This window comes from Triturus cristatus, chromosome 4_1 (genome assembly GCF_964204655.1).
Source record: "Triturus cristatus chromosome 4_1, aTriCri1.1, whole genome shotgun sequence".
Taxonomy (NCBI): Eukaryota; Metazoa; Chordata; class Amphibia; order Caudata; family Salamandridae; genus Triturus; species Triturus cristatus.
The window spans coordinates 775,158,571-775,166,672 of NC_140585.1; positions in this window are offsets into that span (position 1 = coordinate 775,158,571).

The following is an 8,102-nucleotide window of genomic DNA, read 5'->3' on the forward strand; positions in this document are numbered from 1 at the left end:
AACGAGGAGGACATTAAATATCGTAAACAGCGCAAGCTACATAGAGATTGCGGGGACTATGATAGTGGACGGATACTCACCTATAGTCCAAAATATGATTACTTATATAAACAACAAAATCCCCCAATTGAGATTCTTGATGTACACGACACTGAGGAAGCATGTTCTTCAAATGCCATGGTCAGTGAACCAGATTCAGATATCTCGAGAAATTCTGCCAGCACTGCATCCGAGACTGAAATAGTTGTTAAGAAACCGGCGACTTTTTTAGAAGAGTTCAGGGTTCTACGGACCAGACGGAAAAAAGAAGCCGAATCATACCAACAACAACAGTCCTCCCAGAAAACACCAACTCGTGGGAGACCAAGAGGACAAGCAAGAGGAAGAGCAGATCACAGAAGAGAAGATTCAAGTTCCAGCAGAGAAAACGCAAAGAGTACAAAGCCGGTGGGATCCAAAAGAGGCGGCTACAGACGAAGACGTTAACCATGGATGACGACATGGTAAATAAAACAATCATAAACTTATCGTCTAGAACTTTGACTATAAAAGAAAAACGTACTCTCTGCTTGGGATTGACTTTTTGCCCCAGTGAACTGTTCAGTTATCCTGATACCCGAATAGACCTGTACAAATTCGGCAGGAAACTAAAACTCCAGAAATGGCATTCATTAAGAACTATAAAAGATACTCCTCAATCCATGGCAATAGTAGATACACCTGAACTTAATATTCATGACCAAAACCTTCTTCTAGATATGTATGTATTAGGGGGTATATCATCTGATAGTCAACCTGATGATTCTATTGTAGGTGTGAGGGAAACAAATATGAATAGGGCTGCATGTACTAGCTTTAGACCGAAATCAGTCTTTTACCCCATCATGCCACATGACCCTATAGATACCTTCCAAGAAGTAGTGAGCAAAGAACTTGCCAAGCTTAAACATAAAAAATACAACAGAGAGAACAGGAATAGAAATTTGTCTAAACATGACCGTGACTTCATCCTATCACTGGCTAACGATAACTCTGTTATACTCAGACCCTCTGATAAGGGAGGCAATATTGTTCTCTGGGGCAGAGATCTTTATGTCAAAGAAGCCCTCAGACAACTTGAAGGTGATGTCTTTTACATCAAATCCAACTCCAACGAATACAATATTAGCATAGAGGAAACATGGAATAGACTTCATGATTGGCAAATTGAAGGGCTCCTTTCTTGGCATGAATTCTGCTTCCTTAAACGTGATTTTCCTAAACTCCCTATTTTCTATTTACTGCCTAAAGTTCATAAAAACCTCTTAGAACCCCCAGGCAGACCCATCATATCTTCCATAGGAAGTGTCAACGAAAATCTGTCAGTGTACGTAGATCACTTCCTGAAAGAATATGTTTTCCAACTCCCTTCCTTCATCAAGGACACTACTGACTTTCTGAAAAAAATTGAGACCATTACATTGTCTGAAGGTTCCATGCTTATCACAATGGATGTCAGTGCCCTCTATACTGTTATTGATCATACCCAGGGTATGGAGGCTTGTTACTATTTTTAAAAAAATCGTGAAATAGGATTTAGAGACCATACTGCTATGCTTATAGAGATGATGAAACTCTGTCTACGTAATAATATATTTATGTTTGACGGAACCTTTTTTAAGCAAATCCGTGGCGCTGCCATGGGTTCGGCGTTTTCTCCTAACTTCGCGAATTTATTTTTGGGGAAGTGGGAAGAAGAAATTAGGTCTAATGAAGATCTCAAAGAGCATTTTACAAAGGTACAATTTTGGTCAAGATACATTGATGACCTTTTTGTCATCTGGCAAGGCACCATGGAAGAGGCTGTTAGCTTCATTGCAAAGCTCAACCAAAACAGCTATAATATACTTCTGACATACAACTTTAGTGAACATCATGTGGATTTCTTGGACACTAGCATCACGATCCAAGAGGGTAGACTTACTTCCAAACTCCATAGAAAGGACACGGCTGGCAACAGCCTTCTCCATGCCTTGAGCTCCCATCCTGAATCACTCAAATGGAGCATCCCTTATGGGGAGCTCTTAAGAGCTAAAAGAAATTGCACTAAAGAGACAGATTACACACACGAGAGTAGCAACATACTCCAACGGTTTCGGGACAGGGGATACCCTGAGTGGGTACTGACTAAAGCCCTTTCCAAAGCATCGATCATCCAGAGATCAGAGACCCTGAACCCTACACCTAAACCCATTGTCTCATCACAAACACCTAGAATAATAACTACCTACAACCAAAAATCTAAACAAGTCCAAAAAATAGTGGCCGATAATTTGAAAATTTTAAAATCAGATTCCATCTTAGGCCCAAAATTGACCAATAGACCACTCATAACATACAGTAGAGGTCGCAACCTTAGGGACATGTTGGTGAAAAGTGACATCACTGATAAAAGGGGCCAACATATCCAAGGACTTAGTGGATTTTATCCATGTGGACATTGTAGGGCCTGCCGGTCTAGTGTGATGGTTAAAGAGTTTGCAATACCAGGGACCCAAACAAAAAAACAGATCAGACAATTTCTTACTTGTAGTTCCACCTATGTAATCTACATTTTGGAATGTCCTTGTCAAAAAAAGTATGTGGGCAGCACGTCGTGCATGGCCAAAAAGAGAGTCCAGGAACACTTGAGAGCCATCTATAACAAAGACCCCAAATATCCCATTGCCAGACATTTCCAAAATGTACACCAATCAAATAGCGATCTATTGAGATACTATGCGATTGAACAGGTCAATGTGGGTAGGCGTGGAGGGAATCGAGAACTTGCCCTCAGAACTAGAGAATCTAAATGGATATTGGAATTAGAGACCAAATTCCCTGGGGGGCATAATTTGGACGAGGAACTTGCAACCCATCTACATACTGATTAATTCATCCAGTTATTGTCCATAGTTGTCCAGGGTAAACCTTCATGTCCTGATGCTTGATTGTTTTCTGATTGTTCTTGCTAATTATTAACTGATGATATTGTTTTTAATCCATTTTAATCAATGTTTTTGTCACTTCTTTCTAGGAGTCAGCCGGGGGCACGTCACTCCTTAGAAAACCTGAGCACTGCACTGATCTTCACATTCTGAACTGAATAGAAGACTATCACCTCACCACGATAAAGCTAAGATACACTTTGTCACTTTTGTTATTTTTACCCCCCCTTTTTTCCTCCCTTTTTTCGTTGGAAATTTTCTTGATCCTTGGATCTAGATGCACTCTAATTACCATGTTGGAACATCCCTAGTCACACCCATCGGGATCACCTTATTGATATTGGACACGTTAGTTACTCGCCATTGGGCTTGATCAATTTTTGTATTACAGATACTGATTCCTTTCGGGCACTAGACCGAGTACAATGTTGTTTCTGATGCATATATGCGATATTACTTAGTATGCGCATATCTTGTTATTCTTGTATTTTTCATATCAGATGTAGTCCGGATATTTCACTTGAATTATCGGACTCATTGTTCTGCATTACATATCTCTATGATGCAATAGGGATTCAATGGAAAGGAACCATTTCAATATGGCCGAATCATTATTTCTCTTGCGAGTGTCCTTCCACTATGTTGTTTTCAATTGACCAGTCCTGGTGTTTGTACATAAGATGTTTCTGATTGGTAGAAGGTTTAACGTGTGATCAAGGCACTTCTGTGCTGAAACGCGTAGCGTTACCTTGTGAATAAATCGCCAACGAGCTGTACCTTTCTGAGTGCGTGTTTTGCTTACTGGAGCTGAAAACTTTATTGAATCTAAACTCGGCGGTGGGATTGGCCGAGTACAACACGCCACCTGACTATGGGAGATGGATCCCAGAAACGAATCCTGTTGTGAAATGATGAAATAATACGGAGGGACCCAAACCGGCCGAATTGAAATACGACTTCGTTTTGACAACCACAGAAGCAGAAACACCGCCATCCGCCCTTAAGGTAAGAGCTATTCTCGTCTCTTTACCCTTCTTTTCAAAGCACCGGCGCATCTGCGACGTGGCTCTGTTTGGGCGGGGTGACTAGTGTGAGTTAGTTCGAACCCAGGGCTAGCGGTATATGCGAGACGCATAAATCCGAGAAGATATTTATCTTATTGTGTAATACGGAACTATCAGTTGATACCTATACGTCTGCCACTGTTTCTCTGGCTACACAAACTATCATACGGTATCAGGAACTGCCAATTGTGGCAGGGAAAGGTAACAGCATTGAGACATTAAACGAAAATATACACCAATATCTCACAAGGTATAACCTACGAGTGCATCCCATGTCATATTCGCTTAGAACAATCATATAGCAATATAAGCATGGAGGAAGAGGACGAAAGAAGAAGAGAGGCTGCCACATTATTTGCACGCGGACCAGGGCAAGCAGGAACTGGCCCCGTGACAATTGAAAAGACAGAAAGCAGTTTATTGATATTTCAATTGAGAAAATATGAGAAATTGAGGAAACAAGAAACATCAAAATGGTGGGAGGCTACATCCCTTCAAGATTATGTGGATAAGGGCATGGTACCCCGGGGACTGAGGATTTACATCACCCCATCGCACGAATCACCCAATGCGCAAATGTTAGAAGAATGGTCGCAGAACTCAGCCACCAGTAGCAAGAACATGTTGTGCATCCTTATCAAATATGCGTGGGAAGACCGTGCCACCATAATCAAACAGTTGAAAGATCTTGAGGAGGAATTCAGTAAACACCCCAACCAAGATACGATTAATAAATTTAAGGAAGAGCTCAAAGGGCGCTTAAAAAAGAACGAGGAGGACATTAAATATCGTAAACAGCGCAAGCTACATAGAGATTGCGGGGACTATGATAGTGGACGGATACTCACCTATAGTCCAAAATATGATTACTTATATAAACAACAAAATCCCCCAATTGAGATTCTTGATGTACACGACACTGAGGAAGCATGTTCTTCAAATGCCATGGTCAGTGAACCAGATTCAGATATCTCGAGAAATTCTGCCAGCACTGCATCCGAGACTGAAATAGTTGTTAAGAAACCGGCGACTTTTTTAGAAGAGTTCAGGGTTCTACAGACCAGACGGAAAAAAGAAGCCGAATCATACCAACAACAACAGTCCTCCCAGAAAACACCAACTCGTGGGAGACCAAGAGGACAAGCAAGAGGAAGAGCAGATCACAGAAGAGAAGATTCAAGTTCCAGCAGAGAAAACGCAAAGAGTACAAAGCCGGTGGGATCCAAAAGAGGCGGCTACAGATGAAGACGTTAACCATGGATGACGACATGGTAAATAAAACAATCATAAACTTATCGTCTAGAACTTTGACTATAAAAGAAAAACGTACTCTCTGCTTGGGATTGACTTTTTGCCCCAGTGAACTGTTCAGTTATCCTGATACCCGAATAGACCTGTACAAATTCGGCAGGAAACTAAAACTCCAGAAATGGCATTCATTAAGAACTATAAAAGATACTCCTCAATCCATGGCAATAGTAGATACACCTGAACTTAATATTCATGACCAAAACCTTCTTCTAGATATGTATGTATTAGGGGGTATATCATCTGATAGTCAACCTGATGATTCTATTGTAGGTGTGAGGGAAACAAACATGAATAGGGCTGCATGTACTAGCTTTAGACCGAAATCAGTCTTTTACCCCATCATGCCACATGACCCTATAGATACCTTCCAAGAAGTAGTGAGCAAAGAACTTGCCAAGCTTAAACATAAAAAATACAACAGAGAGAACAGGAATAGAAATTTGTCTAAACATGACCGTGACTTCATCCTATCACTGGCTAACGATAACTCTGTTATACTCAGACCCTCTGATAAGGGAGGCAATATTGTTCTCTGGGGCAGAGATCTTTATGTCAAAGAAGCCCTCAGACAACTTGAAGGTGATGTCTTTTACATCAAATCCAACTCCAACGAATACAATATTAGCATAGAGGAAACATGGAATAGACTTCATGATTGGCAAATTGAAGGGCTCCTTTCTTGGCATGAATTCTGCTTCCTTAAACGTGATTTTCCTAAACTCCCTATTTTCTATTTACTGCCTAAAGTTCATAAAAACCTCTTAGAACCCCCAGGCAGACCCATCATATCTTCCATAGGAAGTGTCAACGAAAATCTGTCAGTGTACGTAGATCACTTCCTGAAAGAATATGTTTTCCAACTCCCTTCCTTCATCAAGGACACTACTGACTTTCTGAAAAAAATTGAGACCATTACATTGTCTGAAGGTTCCATGCTTATCACAATGGATGTCAGTGCCCTCTATACTGTTATTGATCATACCCAGGGTATGGAGGCTTGTTACTATTTTTTAAAAAATCGTGAAATAGGATTTAGAGACCATACTGCTATGCTTATAGAGATGATGAAACTCTGTCTACGTAATAATATATTTATGTTTGACGGAACCTTTTTTAAGCAAATCCGTGGCGCTGCCATGGGTTCGGCGTTTTCTCCTAACTTCGCGAATTTATTTTTGGGGAAGTGGGAAGAAGAAATTAGGTCTAATGAAGATCTCAAAGAGCATTTTACAAAGGTACAATTTTGGTCAAGATACATTGATGACCTTTTTGTCATCTGGCAGGGCACCATGGAAGAGGCTGTTAGCTTCATTGCAAAGCTCAACCAAAACAGCTATAATATACTTCTGACATACAACATTAGTGAACATCATGTGGATTTCTTGGACACTAGCATCACGATCCAAGAGGGTAGACTTACTTCCAAACTCCATAGAAAGGACACGGCTGGCAACAGCCTTCTCCATGCCTTGAGCTCCCATCCTGAATCACTCAAATGGAGCATCCCTTATGGGGAGCTCTTAAGAGCTAAAAGAAATTGCACTAAAGAGACAGATTACACACACGAGAGTAGCAACATACTCCAACGGTTTCGGGACAGGGGATACCCTGAGTGGGTACTGACTAAAGCCCTTTCCAAAGCATCGATCATCCAGAGATCAGAGACCCTGAACCCTACACCTAAACCCATTGTCTCATCACAAACACCTAGAATAATAACTACCTACAACCAAAAATCTAAACAAGTCCAAAAAATAGTGGCCGATAATTTGAAAATTTTAAAATCAGATTCCATCTTAGGCCCAAAATTGACCAATAGACCACTCATAACATACAGAAGAGGTCGCAACCTTAGGGACATGTTGGTGAAAAGTGACATCACTGATAAAAGGGGCCAACATATCCAAGGACTTAGTGGATTTTATCCATGTGGACATTGTAGGGCCTGCCGGTCTAGTGTGATGGTTAAAGAGTTTGCAATACCAGGGACCCAAACAAAAAAACAGATCAGACAATTTCTTACTTGTAGTTCCACCTATGTAATCTACATTTTGGAATGTCCTTGTCAAAAAAAGTATGTGGGCAGCACGTCGTGCATGGCCAAAAAGAGAGTCCAGGAACACTTGAGAGCCATCTATAACAAAGACCCCAAATATCCCATTGCCAGACATTTCCAAAATGTACACCAATCAAATAGCGATCTATTGAGATACTATGCGATTGAACAGGTCAATGTGGGTAGGCGTGGAGGGAATCGAGAACTTGCCCTCAGAACTAGAGAATCTAAATGGATATTGGAATTAGAGACCAAATTCCCTGGGGGGCATAATTTGGACGAGGAACTTGCAACCCATCTACATACTGATTAATTCATCCAGTTATTGTCCATAGTTGTCCAGGGTAAACCTTCATGTCCTGATGCTTGATTGTTTTCTGATTGTTCTTGCTAATTATTAACTGATGATATTGTTTTTAATCCATTTTAATCAATGTTTTTGTCACTTCTTTCTAGGAGTCAGCCGGGGGCACGTCACTCCTTAGAAAACCTGAGCACTGCACTGATCTTCACATTCTGAACTGAATAGAAGACTATCACCTCACCACGATAAAGCTAAGATACACTTTGTCACTTTTGTTATTTTTACCCCCCCTTTTTTCCTCCCTTTTTTCGTTGGAAATTTTCTTGATCCTTGGATCTAGATGCACTCTAATTACCATGTTGGAACATCCCTAGTCACACCCATCGGGATCACCTTATTGA